This window comes from Odocoileus virginianus, chromosome 29, assembly GCF_023699985.2.
Source record: "Odocoileus virginianus isolate 20LAN1187 ecotype Illinois chromosome 29, Ovbor_1.2, whole genome shotgun sequence".
Classification (NCBI taxonomy): Eukaryota; Metazoa; Chordata; class Mammalia; order Artiodactyla; family Cervidae; genus Odocoileus; species Odocoileus virginianus.
The window spans coordinates 27,748,434-27,768,745 of NC_069702.1; the positions used below are offsets into that span (position 1 = coordinate 27,748,434).

A 20,312-nucleotide genomic window follows, 5' to 3' on the forward strand; every position below is an offset into this window, starting at 1 on the left:
ACAAACAAAGCTAGTGGAGGTGATGGAATTCGAGTTGAGCTCTTTCAAATCTTAAAATATGCTGTGAAAGTGCTACACTCAATATGCCAGCAAATTTGGAAAACTGAGCAATGGCCACAGGACTGGAAAAGTCAGTTTTCATTCCAATCCCAAAGAAAGGCAATGCCAAAGAACGCTCAAACTACCGCACAATTATACTCATCTCACACGCTAGTAAAGTAATGCTCAAAATTCTTCAAGCCAGGCTTTAACAATACATGAATCTTGAACTTCGAGATGTTCAAGTTGGTTTTAGAAAAGGCAGAGGAACCAGAGATCAAATTGCCAACATCTGTTGGATCATCGAGAAAACAAGAGAGTTCCAGAAAAACATCTCTTTCTGATTTTTTGACCATGCCAAAGCCTTGACTGTGTGGATGACCACAAACTGGGTAAAATTCTGAAAGAGATGGGAATACAAGGCCACCTGACCTGCCTCTTGAGAAACCTGTATGCAGGTCAGGAAGCAACAGTTAGAACTGACATGGAAAAACAGACTGGTTCCAAATAGGAAAAGGAGTACGTCAAGGCTATATATTGTTACCCTGATTGTTTAACTTATATGCAGAGTACATGATGAGAAATGCTGGGCTGGAGGAAGCACAAGCTGGAATCAAGATTGCCAGGAGAAATATCAAAGACCTCAGATATGCAGATGACACCACCTTAAGGCAGAAAGCAAAGATGAAAGTGAAAGAGGAGAGTGAAAAAGTTGGCTTAAAGCTCAACATTCAGAAAACAAAGATCATGACATCCGGTCCCATCACTTTATGGCAAATAAATGGGGAAACAGTGGAAACAGTGGCTGACTTTATTTTGGGGGGCTCCAAAATCACTGCAGATGGTGATTGCAGCCATGAAATTAAAAGACGCTTACTCCTTGACAGAAAAGTTATGACCAAGCTAAGAAAGCTTCTTAAAAAGCAGAGACATTACTTTGTCAACAAAGGTCTGTCTAGTGAAGGCTATGGTTTTCTAGCAATCATGTATGGATGTGAGAGTTAGACTATAAAGAAAGCTGAGCACCAAAAAATTGATGCTTTTGAACTGTGGTGTTGGAGAAGACGCTTGAGAGTCCCTTGGACTACAAGGAGATCCAACCAGCCCATCCTAAAGGAGATCAGTCCTGAGTGTTCATTGGAAGGACTGATGTTGAAGCTGAAACTCCAAATCTTTGGCCACCTGATGTGAGGAGCTGACTCATTTGAAAACACCCTGATGCTGGGGAAGGTTGAAGGTGAGAGGAGAGGGGGACAACAGAGAATGAGATGGTTGGATGGCATCACCAACTCAATGGACATGGATTGAGTAAATTCCAGGAGTTGGTGATGGACAGGGAGGCCTGACATGCAGCAGTCCATGGGTTCACAGAGTTGGACATGACTGAGCAACTGAACTGAACTGAACTGACTATTCAATTGCAGATACGTACACCACATTTTTTTATCCATTCATCCACCTCTAATCACTTAAATTATTTACATATCTTGGCTGTAGTAAATGATGTCACAATGAACATGGAGGAGCAGATACTTTTTCAAATTAGTGTTTTCATTTCCTTTGAATGTGTTTGCATGCCTGTTCAATCACTCATTCATGTCCTCTTTGCAACCCCATAGACTGTAGCCTGCCAGGCTCCTCTGACCATGGGATTTCTCTGGCAAGAATAGTGGAGTGGGTTGCTATTTCCTTCTCCAGTGAATCTTCCCAACCTCGGGATCAAACCCATGTCTCCTGCACTCGCAGGCAGATTCTCTCCCATTGAGCCACCTGGGAAGCCTACCCAGAAACAAAATTGCTAGATCATATGGTAGTTCTATTTTTAACTTTTTGAGGAATACTGTTTTCCATTGTGGTTACATCAGTTTACATTTCTACCAAGAGCACATGAAGGTTCCTTTTTCTCCACATCCTTGTCAACACTTGTTGTTTGTGTTCCTTTTGGTAATAGCCATTCTAACAGTTATTTGCATTTCCTTGATGATTCGTAATGCTGAATACCCTTTAATGTACCTATTGAACATTTGTATGTCCTCTTTGGAAAAACAACTATTTAGATCCTCTGCAAGTTTTAAAATCAGATTTTGGATTTTTTTCCTGTTGAGTTATAGGGGTTCTTTATTTATTTGGGATGATAACCCCTTATCATTTATGTGATTTGAAAATATTTTCTTCAATTCTATGGGTTGCCTTTTTATTTAGTTGATGGTTTCCTTTGCTATCCAGAAACTTTTTGTTTGATATAGTCGCACTTGTTTATTTTTGCCTTTGCTTTTGGTGTCAAATATGAAAAGTCATCATCAAAACCAACATCAAGGAACTTACCTCCTATGTTTTGTTCTAGGTAGTAGTTTTATGGTTTCAGATCTTCTTATGTTCAAGTCTTTGATCCATTTTGAGTTGATTTTTGTGTATGGTATAAGATAATGGTCCACTTTCATTCTTTTCCCATGTCCAATTTTCTCAGCACCATTTTGATGATATTGTACCTTCCCCATTATATGTTTTTGGCTCTTTTTTGTAAATTAGTTGATCATATTTCTGGGCTTATTTCTGAGCTCTCTATTCTGTTCCATTGGTATATGTGTCTGTTTTTAGGCCAGTGCCATACTCTTCTGCTTACTATAGCTTTGTAATATATTTTGAGGTTAGGACATGTGATGCTTCCAGCTTTATCCTTTTTACTCAAGAACTGCTTTGCCAAATTGGGGTCTTCTGTGGTTCTATACAAGTTTTGGGACTGTTTTTTTTTCTGTTTTTGGTGGAGAAGGAATAACTTTCTCTCCTTTACGTGAGCTTTTATATAGTTGGTATGTTTAGTCATTAGCATTCAAAATTTTTATCATGGTCAGATTGTTCTATCTTTAGTTAATGGGAACCTCTTCATATTGGCTTCCGTGTTTTTTTGATGTCCTTTTGGTCATAAACCACACTGTGCAGTATACTAGAACTCATAGGAAGTTGCAAATTCTGAGTATACAGTAATTTTCAATAAATTATACAAAAGTATAAAATCATACAACTAAAAAGAAATATAGTGACATGTTCAGTTCAATTTAGTCATTCAGTTGTGTCCAACTCTTTGCAACCCCATGGACTGCAGCACACCAGGCTTCCCTGTCCATTACCAACTCCTGGAGCTTGCACAAATTCATGTCCATTGAGTCGGTGATGCCATCCAACCATCTCATCCCCTTCTCCTCCTGCCTTCAATCTTCTTAACAGTCAATAAAATATAATAAATTTATTGGTAAATTGAGTTCCATGCCACACATAAGACACATGCTGGCACTGTATTTCAATAAACATTGGGGACTAAAAAACAATCCACAGATAAATTAAATGTAGAAAAACTGATGTAGATAATCCAGGGGAGGAAATATCTCAGTAAACATTGGTACAAGTTAAAATAGTAAATTAAATACATTTACATGAATTCCTGCACAGGTAACAAAAGTATAATATGTGAAAATAAATCATTTATATAAGTAACTGGTACAAAATATAAAGCAAAAAATACTATAGAAGGAATTACAATACATTCTCAGACATACACTGAAGACAAATTTTCCAAGATAGAGCAGAATATTTCATTACTGATATGCAGCCAAAAGAGAAAAAACATAGAATTCTATTGGAAATTTATGTTCAAGGAAGACCATACTATGTAACAAACACAAACAATAAAAAATTTTAACTATCTTTAAACCTGGAACACAATAATCTTCAAAACTAGTTATAATATCAATTATAAAGCTTGATAATCCATCATCTTTGTAGAAATTCTACACTTATTTTATTAGCCTCAAAGTCACCACTATCTTTAAACTGTTGTTTTATAAGTACTGTTACTATGTTCATTTGAAGAATCTATACCTAATTTTATAGTACTATCACATTGCTTTTGAGAGATGGTTTATAGAGATAATAAATAATAAATATAAATATAGGAGAATAAACCAAAATCTAATTCTAGTGAGTGAGTGGTTTGTGGCATGCTGTTTTTCATAAAAACAATAATACAAATCTCTGTTAAAGAGTGTGCATTTCTTTCTTTGTTGGGATGCTTTCCATTGCTCTGCTCCACCTCTAGTGCTTTTGGAATGAATGGACTAATAGTCTTGAATAACCATTCTAGACTTGTCAGCTCTGTTTGGCCTTCCAACCATAATATGAACTTCTCATATTCAGATAAACTTGCAATTTTGTTGTTGAAAAAATTGTGTCTGTATGCTGGAAGGTAAAATTTTCTTTGTAGTCAAGTGTAGTCATATATATCCTAGGAACATAAAAATCAGCTCCTATGTAAATTTTGGTTTATTCTCCTATATTTAGGTTTGTTATTTATTATCCCTAATCCACCTCTCAAAAGCAATGAGATATTACTATAAAATTAGGTTCAAGTTTATTGATGTAGATTCTTCAACTGAACACATTATGCAGTAAGTTAAAAAATCAATATTCTCCAGAACAGTTATGAATATTTAAAACATTATTATGCAATCAAGACATTGATGAGACTCAGCTTGAAACCATTTTTTGTATTTCAGTGACTGTCTACTCACTTCCATTTAGGATAGGCTATCCTGAGGATTTTTAAACTCTTGGATATTTGCTAATAAATTCTGAAGCTGTAACATGTCCTAAGCATTCAGAACTTCTTTGCTCTCTGTATCTTTGCAAACATAGTATTCTAGGGGCACCCAGTGATTCATCAACTTTTGATGCAAGTTGACTATTCTCAAATTACCAGTCTATATAGTGCTAATTTTTATATGTGTATCAAAAATAGTAGGTTAAGGGAATTCATGTATTTCATCTTCATGAAGATGTATTTCATGTATTTCATCTTCATTTCATCACTTTGGTTCTCAACTTTCTTTTGCATTCCAGACACAGAGTCTAAAAAGACATAACATTTTTTCCCTAGAGATTATTTTCATAAATATATAAAGTCAAGTTATAAAGAAGTTCAATAGCTTTGTGGGAGTATATGCATTCTTCCGGGGATGGTGGAACATCATGCAAAAGTCAATGACTTCTCAATGGAAAAACATGGAATTAAATTCAAATTTTGTAAATGAAACCAAAATAAATATTCATTCTTAGCAGTATGTTTCCAAAATAAGGCACATGCTATTTGGTTTAGTGCAACGGACTCTGACATAGCACCTTATAAATCATCTTGGCCTTGAGTTAATTATGAATATATGTGTCTTTTAAAGTGAACATTTCTGAAAATCCTGACTCTCAGTTGTATATAAAAGCAAACTGAATCAAATTTGCTTCTAAATTTTGCTTTGCTCAGATATAGTGAGTTGCTGTTGGAGCATGAAAACTGAATAAGGCACTTCATGTTGAATTTGGGTCACTTCATTTCCTGAGTTCTCAAGGTAATGGAGTCATCTTTGATAAAATTTACACTAATGCCATGTAAGCAAAGGATGGATTTCCAACGCCTGTTTTTATTATTAAGGTCCAAGAAGCTGAATAAACCCTTGGAAAAGGTCTGCAAGATTTCCAACTCTGCCAGCTGAGAAATGATTGTCAGTCTCAACCTTATCCTGTGAAACTCTTCCTTTGGCATCTTGGTAAAAACTTACTTACGGTTTTTCCGCCGCAGGGCTTTAGATCAGATTTACCTTTTGCACATGACCAAAAACACTGGGCAAGCAAGCCAAGCAATGAATGAATATCTCCTTTCCAGATTGTTCTGAGTGGGCTTTTTTCTCTTTTTCTCTGAAGTTTAACCATGTACCTTGACTTGTCCCCTCGAATACCTATGAGTGTAGGTATACAGTAGAAGAAAATTATAATCCTATTCCACTTTTGGACCAAATTTCTTTAAAAAATGGTGATTCAAGGTGCCAGCTCTGGTGAAGTTGACAACTTTCACAGCAGCAGAAAAGACTTCTTTCCTTGGTATTGGCCAAGTCTTTAACACCAACACAAACCAGTCTGTACAGCGATGCATTGCAATGTCATGGGTTGCTTCTCCTTCACCAAAGCAACAAAACTAGATGTATGTCCATGCATCACGGGTGTTCTATTTTGCACAAAATATCAGAATTTTCTTCCAGTTGAAGTGTTTTTTGGGCAAAGACATGATGTTGACAGACCCTAGGATTTCTAAAAGGGGCTCACAAAATTCTTTAAAGAGCTCATACAGATGTAGGTAATTTTATCTGGCTGAGTGCGGAAGGAAAATGACATCTTTCTACCGTGACTGAATTCAAAACCTATGACATTAGAGGAAATGTCAGTGATTTTGTACTGAATAATACAGATTTACAATGACAGACTTTTGATTTTAATTCCACAGATCAGCTCAACAATTGTGTGGTACAATTTGTCAACACAGCCTCTTTAATCATGTGGGAGTGTTTGCTCAGTCGCTCAGGCATGTCCAACTCTGCAACCCTATGGCCTGTAGCCTACTAGCCTTCTCTGTCCATGGGATTTTCCAAGCAAGAATACTGGAATGAGTTGCATTTCCTCCTCTAGGGGATCTTACTGACCCAGGGATCAAACCCATGTCTTCTGTGCCTCCTGCATTAGCTGGTGGATTCTTTATCACTGGAGCCACCTGGGAAGCCCCTGTCTAATCATGTTTCTGTTTCTGGGTGTGTGCTCAGTCATCCGACTCTTTTTGACTCCATGGACTGTAGCCCACCAGGCTCCTCTGTCCATGGGATTCTCCAGGCCAGAATACTGGTGTGGGTTGCCATTTCCTCCTCCAGAGGATCTTCTCAATGCAGGGATTGATCCTGAGCCTTGAGTTCTTGAGGTTCCTGCAATGGGAGACAAGATTCTTTACCTCTGTGCCACCTGGGAAGGCCCTCTCTAATCATGTTGTGTGGTTATTACCTGTCAGTGTGATCAGTAATCTTTTAGTTCAGTCACTCAGTTGTGTCCAACTCTTTGCGACCCCATGAACCACAGCACGCCAGGCCTCCCTGTTCATCACCAACTCCCAAGGTCCACCCAAACTTACGTCCATTGAGTCGGTGATGCCATCCAACCATCTCATCCTCTGTCATGTCCCTCTCCTCCTGCCCTCAATCTTTCCCAGCATCAGGGTCTATTCAAAGGAGTCAGCTCTTTGCATCAGGTGGCCGAAATATCAGAGCTTCAGCTTCAACATCAGTCCTTCCAATGAATGCCCAGGACTGATCTCCTTTAGGATGGACTGGTTGGATGGGGCGGCAGCCAAGAGGAGCTACCCCACGCCAAAGGTCGGGGGCTGCGGCTGAGAGGAGCTATCCCACGTCCGAGGTGAGGAGCAGCGGCTGCACTTTTCTGGAGCAGCCGTGAAGAGATACCCCACATCCAAGGTAAGAGAAACCCAAGTAAGACGGTAGGCGCTGAGAGAGGGCCTCAGAGGGCAGACAGACTGAAGCCACAATCACAGACAACTAGTCAGTCCAATCACACAGTAATCTTTAGGCTGCTTCAATAAAAGCTTTCACTGATGGAGGAAGACGGATATTTTGGTAAAACAGCATCCTTTTAAAATTGAGCCTTCTTTTCATGATGAAAATCTATTCTGTTCTGTACATTTTCAAGATGGAGATCATAAAGGATCATTTCAGTTTCTTTGATTAAGTACCACCATTGGCAAGAAGCTTGGCATGTGAGGCCACTGAAGTTTTATGTTTCATTAAATGCTAAAACAAAACCAAAGGTATATAAACATCACTTTCCTTCCTTCTCTCCTCCACCCCCTTCATCTTTCCATTCTTCTTTCCTTCCTTCTTATTTTTAATTAGGTCTAATCATTCTCATCATAATTATAATAATAGTAACTAGTATTTTATATGTTCTTAGTTACCTTTGGTTAGGTGTTATCATTGCCGTTTTACTGATAAGGAAAACAAAGCATAGAGATTAAATAGCTTGTTGAAATTACACAGTTAGTGAGTAATCAAGCCAGTATTCCATCCAGGCTGTCTGGCTCCTAAACTGAGCTGCTAACATTTCTGCAAAATCATTATTATCTTGTTGTGTATAGTAGCATCCTCAGCTACCCTCTATGTGCTTGGAATAAACATTATTATAGTAGTGCAATTTACTTTAAAAGAGTTTTTCTAACAAAACAAGTTTTAAAGTAACAAGTGGGAAAAGGTAGTTTTCTTTTTTTGTGTGGGAATCTCTATGGATTGCAGATTAGAATTTTAATGCCATATAATTTTTCTTTCAGAATATTCTCTCTTATTAATTAGCCAGTGCTAAGGTACTGGAACCATGCAATGTTTTGAGATATAGCTGTGGACTTTCAAAAATCATGGTTAATTAGCAATACATTTCCACTGTTTGCAATAGATATTTTGTGATATTGCCTTTCTGACACTCTGTGATTCTCTTTCAAATGTTTTCATTTATTTTCTTTTTTTAAAATGCAGTCCTAGGGGATTCCCTAGCATTCCAGTGGTTAGGACTCTGTGCTTTCATTGCCAAGAGCAGGAGTTCAGTCCCTGGTCTAAACTAAGATCCTGTGAGCTGCACAACCAGAAAAAAAAAAAAAAAAAGAGGCAGTCCTTGTATTCCTAAAGAGAATTCAGATGTCTTCATCTTAGAGTGAAACAGTGTATGAGCCTGTCTGATAAGCATTAGTGCATACAGCTTTCTCTGCAGTCTATCTGTCCAGTAAGAGATGCCAGGGTATCCTCACAGCATTGTTGCATTTTTGTCATAGATCCCACAACTGATTTGATACAATCTGGAATAGAACCCAGTAAATAAGTACTGGATCATGGAAATGTTTTTGTTTTATTATAATGATGACAACATGCATTCATTTTAGGGTCATTTTAATAAATGTCCTCAGAAATAAATTATGTCAACATTTTTAAAGAGGCCTAAATATCTCCTGCCTCTTCTAACTTTCTTAGGTTACGCAACCCCAAAATTGATAATGAATTTCATCTAGTTTGTCCTTTATGAGTTTTATCCAGAACTCTATTTTTAAACAATATGTTGTCATTCTGTTTATCAGGGTTCTTTCATTTAGCAACTACATTTTCATAGACTTTGGCCATTAAACCAGGAGAAATAAAATGTCCAAAACTAAAGTGTTGATTTTTGTCAGACTCTTGCTCCCACTGTGGTCTTGCCCATCTTAGTTGATGGCGGCTGAATCTTACCTGTCACAGTTTACATCTAATTCATTAGTTAATTCTGCTGCCTCCCCGCTTCAAGCTGTATCCAGAATTTGACCACTTCTATCTTCCCCACAGCCACCTTGAACTACGTCACCAAAATATCTTGCTTGATTTAAGTTTCGTAAACTCTTAAATCATGTTCCTGCTTCTACTGTTATCACCTTAGTCTCTTCACCCACCAACAGGATTATACTTTTTTTTAACATAAACCATATCATATCATTCTTTTGCTCAAAAGCCCCAGTGGCTTCAGGCACAATTTAGTACAAAATCCAACATTCTTAGCAAGGAGTCATATATGTTCTCGCCCCTGGTTACTTTTTTTAGTTAGTTAAGTTTCCACTGGAACATTACCATATAACAAACAAACTCCAAAATTTCCAAAATTGTAGCTCAACAATTTCTATGGGTTTTTCTCCTTCACAGATATGCGGGACTGCTGAGGCAGTTCTGTTGCAGGCTATGGGGTGGATTTGGCTCTGATCTAAATGTCCCTCATTCAGAGACCAGTGCCTCCCCAGGGCCTGAACATTTTATGGCAGATGTAAGGAGAACTGGAAGCCAAAGCAAACCTTGAAAGCCTTTTAAATCCTCTGCTTAATTCTTGCTGGCTAATGTTCTATGACTTCACCTCTTAACACTTCTTTTCTCCTTTTAGTTGTCTTAATTAATTGTTTTAATTAATGTACCTACACAGTAAGTTCTTAAAATCAAATAGTGGTTCCTCCTACTTTATTCATTTTCAAAATATTTGGGCTATTTTAGTTCTTTTGCCTTTTTATATATGCATTAATATAAATGTTTGATAGAAATTGCATTGAATACATGGATCAATTAGGAGAGAAATGACTTCTTTATCTTGTATGATTGTGTTATGCACTAAGGTATCCATTCCATGACAAAGTTCTCTGATTTCTCTCTTTAGGATTTTGTAATTTTCGGCATGAAGATTCTATTTGCATCTAGTTATATTTATATCTAAGTATTTTGTTTTCTTTGGAGTGACTGCAAATGTTATTGTTTCCAGTTTTCAATTACTTAGGAGCTTGTTTCTTAAAATTTTAGAATTTAGATATACATATATATACATATACATATACATACATATATATACATGTGTGTGTGTATATGTGTGTGTGTGTGTGTGTGTATGTGTGTGCATATATATATATATATATATGCATTGGCTTCCCTGGGAGCTCAGCTGGTAAAGAATACACCTCCAGTGGAGGAGACCTCAGTTCTATTCCTGGATTGGGAAGATCCGCTGGAGGAGGACATAGGAGGACAGAGGACAGAGGAGCAGGACATCTGGAGAAGGGATAGGCTACCCTCTCTAGTATTCTTGGACTTTCCTGGTGGCTCAGACGGTAAAGAACCCTCCTGCAGTGTGGAAGAGCTGGGTTCGATCCCCAGGTTGGGAAGATCCCCTGGAGGAGGACATGGCAACCCACTCCAGTATTCTTGCCTGGAGAATTCCCATGGACAGAGGAGCCTGACTCACATATATGGTGATCATAGAGCAAAGCCATATTTTTTCCCTTTTGAATTTAGTCAGATAACTTTTCTGGTCAAGTACATATAGCTATATTTGTTCCTTGGATGTTTGCAAAGAAGGTATAATTCTATTTATAGGATATAAAATTGAACCTGATAATTTTTGAATCTGACATGATAACTTATATTAGAAAATCTTTTGTAGTCTTAAAATGATCTTATTTTTTCTAAACAGCTATAAGACATAAAGAGTGATAAGTTCAAATACCTAATTAAAATTAGTTTTATTTTGTATATCATTGATTTGCTCTCTACTTTACTTCTTTTTCACATGGTACTAACACCTACATTTCAACTAGTGAGTATCTTTTGATTTGTGCATGCTTCTTTTATACACATATATTTGGATTTTATTCTTTTCTCTCAAAGTCTCTCTCATTTACCTAGGACTTTAAGTTCTTTATGTTATTATATTTATATTTATTATAAATATTTACACTTTAATTTTTTCTCTTTGTATTTACTTCTTTTTCTATTTTATAATGCCTTTCTGATTGCTACCCTTCCTATCCTTTTATGTAGAAACAATAGTTTGCTTCTTTATTTTTGAGTGATTTGAAAAATGTCTACTTGTAGCTCTCTCTATGGTCACCATTAAGCTTCATACAAATATAATTAAATTTAGATTCTTCTAAATCTACAAGTGAAGACATCCCTACAGGACAGATATTTATTCACCCATCTATCTCTCTTTTTACTTTCCTTTTCCCTCTGTTTGTTAGTCATTTGTTAATTTAATCTGTAAATATATGTCTAGACTATTATTAACAACATAATATTTTACTTTATACATATTATCTTTTAAAATAACTATTTTATGTTTTCATTTATTGTGTAACTAACCCCAAAACCAAAACCATTTGTAAAATGAATTCCTCATTTTTTAATCCTTTAATTCACCCCTTGATTGGTAGAAGTACATCTTTGAGTAATTTATTTTAAAAATGTACTTATCTGGTGTGTTTATAAAGGTAAAAGGGTATTTTTTTTTCTATTTGTTCCACACAATTGATTTCTCACTGAATATATCTTTTTTTATAGCTGCTTGGATAACAGTTTTATTATCTTCTAAGGCAGTTATTAAAGCAGACATAGTGTTACAAAGTCTGGCTGTCTTGTGTGTGTGTGTGTGTGTATAGGATATGTGCTTGAAATAACCTTGCTTACTACTAAGGAACTAAAGCAAGAAAAAAAAACTTTTGTAAACTTGAATGAAAGTTTAATAAAATAAAAGTTTAATAAAATTGCTAGAATTTGTCTAATAATATAGGTCACTTTCTGTCCTCAGTTTTAGCTGATTAGTGGTAGTGGAGAGCATTTCTAATATGGCCTCTTCTTAGCAAAGTTCTGTTGTCATTGTTTACCTAAAATAACTTCAATCACTGTATTTCGTGAACATCTGGGGACTTCTCTAGGGCTCAGTGCTATGTCACAGGTTGGTCCTTTGCTCTCCTTTTTTCCTATCTCCCAACTTCTCTCCAAGAAATTTTCTCCTTTTGCCCTTGTCTTTTTCCTTGGAGAACTTTATAGGCTTTACATCCACATTATTTTGACTTTTAATGTATATAGCTTCTAGTCTTTGGTTTCTCTCATAAAGATTTTAATTATTGAGTGCACTTTTATTTGCTTGTGGAGATTCTTTATCATGTCTATCTTCTTTTTCATCTCTGTTTCCATCCTTTGTATCTGAGCCAGTGATCTCTTCTTCTAATCTTGATTTTTCTGTGTAAACATTTTCTCTTATTTTGGAAGGCATGCGTTCCTTTTCCTTAGTTAAATATGAAGCTGTTAATTTCTAAAAACTATTTTTCTGGGTTTTATGACAATTTTCAAAAGTAACCTTTTCGGTCTGAACCCTTACCTTTCAATCCATGGTGGATTGTTCTCTGCACACTCATTTTTCTTCTTCTTTTAAATAGATTCTCTCCCAATTTAAAGTTCTTAAAAAACAATGGCTACATTTCTCTAGGCTGTACAACATATTCTTGTTGTTTATCTATATTACACATAGTAGTTTTTACCTCTTAATCTCATATCTTTTTTTCCTACAGTATTTTAAAAAATAATTTACTCATATATTTGGTTAGGGTAGGTCTTTGTTGCTGCACATGGGCTTTGTCTCATTGCGACCACATGCAGATTTCTCATCATCATAGTGGCTTCTCCTGTTGTGTAGCACAGGCTCTAGACACACAGGATTCAGTAGTTGCTGCACAAGAGCTCATTAGTCATGTCTTGAGGGTCCTAGAGCGTGGGGGCTTCAGTAGTTGTGGTTCATGGGCTTCAGTTGTCCTTGACATGTGAAATCTTCCCAGATCAGGGATTGAACCCATGTCCCCTGCATAGGTAGGCAGATTCTTATCCACTGTACCACCAGGGAAGTCCCATTCGTTTCTTGTTTTTGTTTTTTTTTTAATTTCACATATAAGTGATCACATGTAGTATTTGTCTTTCTGTGTACACTCCCTCTTAATTGTCAATGAATGAGGAAAGGTTTACACAGACTTGGTGTTTGTCAAAACACAGGATTTGTATCTATTTCAAGATGGCCTGCTGCTGAGGTTAATGTGCATAACTTCTAGGCTAATTTCTTTCGCCCATCAAAGATTCAACATTTGCTGAGATATACAAACCTTCTAACTCCCACTGTATAATTCTTTGAATCAGTGAGAAGATGAGGTGTGTTAAGTACCTCAGCCTGCAGCATGCGTTGCTCTAAATGCTCCCCCAGCCTGTTCCCTAGGCTGTTGTGCTTGTCCTGTGGGGATGACGACTCACAGACTGGCACCTCCTCTCCTGTTCCTCCACCACTGGCCAATAATGCCAGGAATGCAGGCTCTGAATGTGTGTGGAAGAGATACTGAAGGAACACGTAAAGGAAGAGAAATATAACATGGACTGTCCCACTGGTATAATTTTGATACAGTCAAGCAATGACTTTTCATTTACCTGTTTGGAACAGATCCAGCATTGGAGTTGTGATTCGATGGTAGATGGAGAGTGATGATAGGGTTTTGGGTAGATGGTGTAAACTGGCCACAACTTCCTTCAGCCTAACTCCAGGAGAGACAGTCTCCACTTTTTGATTCTGTAAAGCAGGCATAGGCTGTTTATTGTGTTTCTCAACCTTGATACACCAGCCTTGTAACAAGTTAGAAATTTATCCCAATTTCTGAATTCATATCTTCTTTTCTTATACTTCATTGATGCAGTGAATATTCTTCATTATATTTTCTTAAGCATTTTACTGAAAATTTGCTGTGGGGCAGTTAAGGAAATGCAATTTTTGTTCAGATGTCTTCCAAGGTTTAAAACATTTTTTCTATTTCTGAATTGAGACTTTTTTTCGAAGAGCTTCTAGGTTCGGTTCATCTGCATGGCAAAGATGAATATCATTTTCTCTTAAAAAAAGTTCATGCTTGATTTACAGTGTGATTGAATTTAAATCTACGGGTCCTGGGCTTACATATCCATCCAGCACTTAACTTCTACTTGCCCTTTCTCAAGAGCCAAGGGGCTGACTCCATAGTGACTTTGTCAGACTTCACCTTATTAGCTCCCCTTGAAAGCTTGGCACTAGCTAATTCAACCATGCCTCACATCCCTGCTTCACTTGCCCAAAAGGTAACCTCCTTTGTTATCTCTTTTTTCCTATTTGCTTCTCTTCATATTACCTGATGCTCTGATGCTTTTTCTTTCTATATGGCTATTCTCCTAATTGCTACAAAACTGTAATTTCTAGAAGCATTGATTTTTATTTTTATTTTATTTTATTTTTTTATTATTTATTTTTTTTTCTTTTTTTTTTTCCATTTATTTTTATTAGTTGGAGGCTAATTACTTTACATCATTACAGTAGTTTTTGTTATACATTGAAATGAATTAGCCATGGATTTACATGTATTCCCCATCCCAGTCCCCCCTCCCACCTCCCTCTCCACCCGATCCCTCTGGGTCTTCCCAGTGCACCAGGCCCGAGCACTTGTCTTATGTACCCAACCTGGGCTGGTTATCTGTTTCACCCTAGATAATATACATGTTTCAATGCTGTTCTCTTGAGACATCCCACCCTCGCCTTCTCCCAGAGTCCACAAGTCTGTTCTATACATCTGAGTCTCTTTTGCTGTTTTGCATATATGGTTATCGTTACCATCTTTCTAAAGTCCTATGTGTTAGTATACTGTAATGGTCTTTATCTTTCTGGCTTACTTCGCTCTGTATAATGGGCTCCAGTTTCATCCATCTCATTAGAACTGATTCAAATGAGTTCTTTTTAATGGCTGAGTAATATTCCATGGTGTATATGTACCACAGCTTTCTCATCCATTCGTCTGCTGATGGGCATCTGGGTTGCTTCCATGTCCTGGCTATTATAAACAGTGCTGCGATGAACATTGGGGTGCACGTGTCTCTTTCAGATCTGGTTTCCTCGGTGTGTATGCCCAGAAGTGGGATTGCTGGGTCATATGGCAGTTCTATTTCCAGCTTTTTAAGAGATCTCCACACTGTTTTCCATAGTGGCTGTACTAATTTGCATTCCCACCAACAGTGTAAGAGGGTTCCCTTTTCTCCACACCCTCTCCAGCATTTATTGCTTGTAGACTTTTGGATAGCAGCCATCCTGACTGGCGTATAATGGTACCTCAGTGTGGTTTTGATTTGCATTTCTCTGATAATGAGTGATGTTGAGCATCTTTTCATGTGTTTGTTAGCCATCTGTATGTCTTCCTTGGAGAAATGTCTGTTGAGTTCTTTGGCCCATTTTTTGATTGGGTCATTTATTTTTCTGGAGTTGAGCTGGAGGAGTTGCTTGTATATTTTTGAGAATCCTTTGTCTGTTGCTTCATTTGCTATTATTTTCTCCCAATCTGAGGGCTGTCTTTTCACCTTGCTTATAGTTTCCTTTGTTGTGCAAAAGCTTTTAAGTTTCATTAGGTCCCATTTGTTTATTTTTGTAGAAGCATTGATTTTTAGTAGCAAATTCTCCTCTATGTGAACTGCTTCACTGAACGGTGAAGGTGAAAGTGAAAGTCATGTCCGACTCTTTGTGACCCCGTGGACTATAGCCCACCAGGCTCCTCCGTCCGTGGAATTCTCCAGGTAGGAATACTGGAGTAGGTTGCCACTGCCTTCTCCAGGGGATCTTCCCGACCCAGGGATCAAACCTGGGTCTCCTGCATTGCGGGCAGATGCTTTAACCTCTGAGCCACCAGGGAAGCCCATATATGCATACTTAAAAAAAATCCACAATATGAGGATTGCCAGTTAAGTTTTCTTTGGGGCAAAATGAGGACTGGCGCCTAGGAGACAGCACCCTAGATAGCTTTGAGAAACTGCTCCAAAGAAGCAAGGGGGAAAGTCAGTATATGTGAGATTTTGGTGAAGGGGGAATACCTACAATCAAGCACATATTTTTCCAGAAGATTTCTACTAGTCTCATAAAGTTTTTGCTAGTCATGAGGAACATTCATCATCATGAAGGATTTTAGTCATTTTCTAGGTATAAGGAGATACAAAAATTGGGTTCATATAATCAGCTCCTGAAAATATTTAACTATCTGAAGACGTGTCCTCCCAGTTTTCCCTGGAGCACAGAGTGCCTCATTTCTGCTCTCCGCCCTGGACTCCTTTCAGGGGGTGTTGAAAATCAGTAGCTGCAGCAGCACATGACTTAATCCTTGTAGAGGGAGGTGGTAAGTGACGATTTGTAGTTGACAGGTAGAAAGAGGAAAGATGTTTTTTTCTTTCCTTAGTTCTTTAGCAGCAAGCAAGGATGTTTTAAACACATTATCTCACACACACACATATTATTCATGTTAGCCATTTATGAACTTATAGAATGATCCATCCACCTTAGCAATTTCCGTAATGAAATATGAGTTTTTACAATCCAAGAAATGGCTCTATTTCTCAGCATAGAGATGTTCAAGGAATACATAGCAAAAGTAAAACAGGCCATATGATTCCTTCATATGCCTCTGTTTTGAATGTATGCATATGCATGCTCAGTCGTGTCCAGCTCTTTGCAACCCCATGACTGTAGCCCACCAGACTCCTCTGTCCATGGGATTTTCCAGGCAAGAATACTGGAGTGGGTTGCCATTTCCTCCTCCAAGGGATCTTCGCAAACCAGGGATCAAACCCACATTTCTTGTGTCTCCTGCACTGTCAGGTGAATTCTTTCCCCCTGAGCCACTTGGGGAACACTCTGTATAGAAAGCTATGTTCTTATCTACTTTAGTCCCTTCTTGTTACACTAGGGAGTGTGCCGTGTGGCACTGGCGACAACCCTAACTTTCTCTGTTGTCTTAAGCAATGCTATGGCCCGAGTCCACCTTTATTTATGTGTTAGCTAGCAATTACAACAAAAGCTAATTGGACTGACTAATGGACTAGGCTGACACCCCCACCCCTCAACTATGATTATAATTGGGAGTTCTTTTTTCTTTTTTTAAATTAAAGTATAATTTATTTATTAATAATATATTATTTCAGTATATGACTAATGTTTCAATATTTTTATAGGTTGTACTTCATTTAAATTTATTACAAAATAATGACCATATTTCTTTGTGCTTTACAGTATATTCATGTTGCTTAGTTACTTTAAACACAGTGGTTTGTGTTTCTTAATGCCATGCACCTGTCTTCCCTCTCTGCACTGCTGACCATTAGTGTCTTCTCTATACCTGTGAGTCTGTTTCTATTTTATTACATACATTCATTTGATTTTGCTCCTTATGTCATCTTACTTTAGAGCGTTTGCATGACACTATGATTCATAAGAGGGCTCCCCTGGTGGTTCAGATGGTTAAGAGTCTGCCTACAATGAGGCAGATCCGGGTTCGATCCCTGGGTCGGGAAGAAGAAATACATATTAGGGTTTTTTGGTCATTTCCGGCATAAAGCCTCTAAAACCTTTGGAGTTTTTTAAATGAAGAGAGCAAAGTATCTTTTGTTATGTTAATGAGGCAACTTTTGGGAAAATATCTGAAAATGAGGGCTGGTTGATAGTGGAGCCAACCAGGTCTTTAGAGGGTTGAAACTTTCAGTTCTATCCCACAGCCTCTGGGAGGGAGAAGGGGGGGTCTGGAGGTTGAATCAATCACCAGTGGACAATTATTTACTCAAATCTTACTGGAGTCCATTATACAGAGTGAAGTAAGCCAGAAAGATAAAGACCAATACAGTATACTAATGCATATATATGGAATTTAAAAAGATGGTAACGATAACCCTATATGCAGGACAGAAAAAGAGACACAGATGTATAGAACAGACTTTTGGACTCTGTGGGAGAAGGTGAGGGTGGGATGATCTGAGAGAATAGCATTGAAACATGTATCAAGTGTGAAACAGATCACCAGCCCAGGTTGGATGCATGAGACAAGTGCTGGGGGCTGGTGCACTGGGAAGACCCAGAGGGATGGGATGGGGAGGGAGGTGAGGCGGGGATCGGGATGGGGAACACATATAAATCCATGGCTGATTCATGTCAATGTATGGCAAAAACCACTACAATATTGCAAAGTAATTAACCTCCAACTAATAGAAATAAATGAAAAAAAAAGAAAGAAAAAAATCTTACCTGTGTTTTGAAGGCCTCATAAAATCCAAAAGAACGCATTTCATTGAGCTTTGCAACTGGCAAAAACGTGGAAGTGTGGGCAGAGTGGTACACTTGGAGGAGGTATGGGAGTTTGGTGCTTCTTCTCTGTATGGTGCCCTGGGCTTCTGTTCAATCTACTTGTTCCTGAATTTTATCCTTTTATAGTAAACTGATGATTTAGTCAGTAACATGTTTCTCTGAGTTCTATGAGCCATTCCAGCAACTATTTGAACCCAAAGAGGGGATCATGGGAACCTCTGATGTACAGCTAGTTTGTCAGAAGTATAGGTAACAGCCTAGACATATGACTGGTTTCTGAAATTCAAGGAAGAGGTTCATTGGAACCTACCATCTATAGCTTGTCAGTCAGATACAGTGATAACCTGGGCTTCTGATTGCTGTCTGAAGAGGGGAGGGTCTTGTAGGACTCAACCTTTAATGTGTAAGATCTGGTGCTTTCTCCAGGCAGATAATATCAGAATTGAGTTAAATTGTAGGACACCCAGATGTATCAGAGCATTGCTTGCTTGATGTTCTGGTGGGAAAAGCCCCACCTCCACACACTTGAATTGGTGGCCAGAACCTTTTTAACCTGCCTTTGCATTATCCTTCTTTGCTGGGACCTGGTGGCTGAAAACTGATTAACTGGCAACTTAATAAGGACCAACACCTCACTTATACATTTTCATCCTGTCTGAGATGGACATCTCCATTAACTTGATGGTTAACCACCACCTCCTTCTTGAAACTTGACTCTTCTTGTTTCCATGACACTGCATTCTCATGGAATGTCACTCACCAGTATGACCTTTTTTTTTTTTTGCGTGTTTCTTTCCTTAAACATTGATGATTCTTGGGGTTTGGGGAGTGTTAATTATGTCTTTTTCCAACGTGGCTTCTGAACCAATGGAGAAGTAGACACAGGATGCAGATAGAGATCAACATACTAGTTTTACTACGACAATGCTGAATTTAAGAGTGCAACCTGGACCACAAATGGATGACTTAGTCTTTTGACAGAATTGGATGGGCCTTTTCACCCAGTTGCAGGCAGTGAAGCAGGAAACCCTTAGGCCTCCCCACTCAGGACAGAGCCTGCTTCAGTAGCTTCCTGCAGTAGAAATAAGAAAATCAACCCACAAGGTAGGTCAACTAGTCTGAAGTTGAAGGGCCACACTTGTGCAAACACATTTTTCTGTTTTACCAATCTAATAAATCACTCTTCTTTCCTTAAAGGCCTGAGTGTTTGAAAAATATGTTTTTCACTCTGTAGGCTGTCCAGCCTGATGTGCAGATATCCTCCCAATATCTGATTAATTCCCCTCCTTGTTGCACAAATAAGTCATCAATTCTTCATATGTTATTAATGATGGTGACTGCCTCAACCCTAACTCCTCATGTCTACACCTAAGCCTTGATTACTGAGTTCTTTCATGCTTGTTTAGTTCCCATTCCAGATTTTAGGAAAAAAATAAAAAAGATTACAAATACTCGTTCTATAGGAATTCTTTTAGGCTTAGAAAAAAGATACCTTTTGAGAATATTTCTTAAACTTAGAAGGCATTCTCTAAAGTTGTACATATACGTAGAGGTGTCATCATGATGTTTCTTATAAAATTGTGCTGTATTTTCCTTGTGACCCTTGTGCTAGAATTTTGAATAGAAATAGAATCTCACCTGGCCTCAGAATACTGGTGTTGATGAGGCCTTATATTTTACATGAGTCTGAAGATTGATTCAAGAGTAATATTCTGAAATCTGAAAAAATTTGTGACTCAGAGGGTGATAAAACATCTAAGTTATCTTTTAGTATTCCCAAATGAGTCTCAGCTGAGTTGGGGAAAGAATTATGAATGGTCCGTGTCTCCAAGACTAAGAAACTGCATTATATTTTAACCTCTTTGATTATAAGGCTTTCTTAAAAAAATCCTCAAACCTGAGCACAT

At 37.8% G+C, this 20,312-nt stretch overlaps 1 long non-coding RNA gene across 1 annotated transcript; it reads left to right on the top strand.

Annotated features, from left to right (window-relative positions):
- Positions 1–5,351: 5,351 nt before the first annotated feature.
- Positions 5,352–6,514, top strand: LOC110132157 (uncharacterized). Its single transcript, XR_002312375.2, has 3 exons — positions 5,352–5,432; positions 5,516–5,630; positions 6,362–6,514. It is a non-coding gene; the product is annotated as an uncharacterized lncRNA (long non-coding RNA).
- The last annotated feature ends 13,798 nt before the right edge of the window (positions 6,515–20,312 follow it).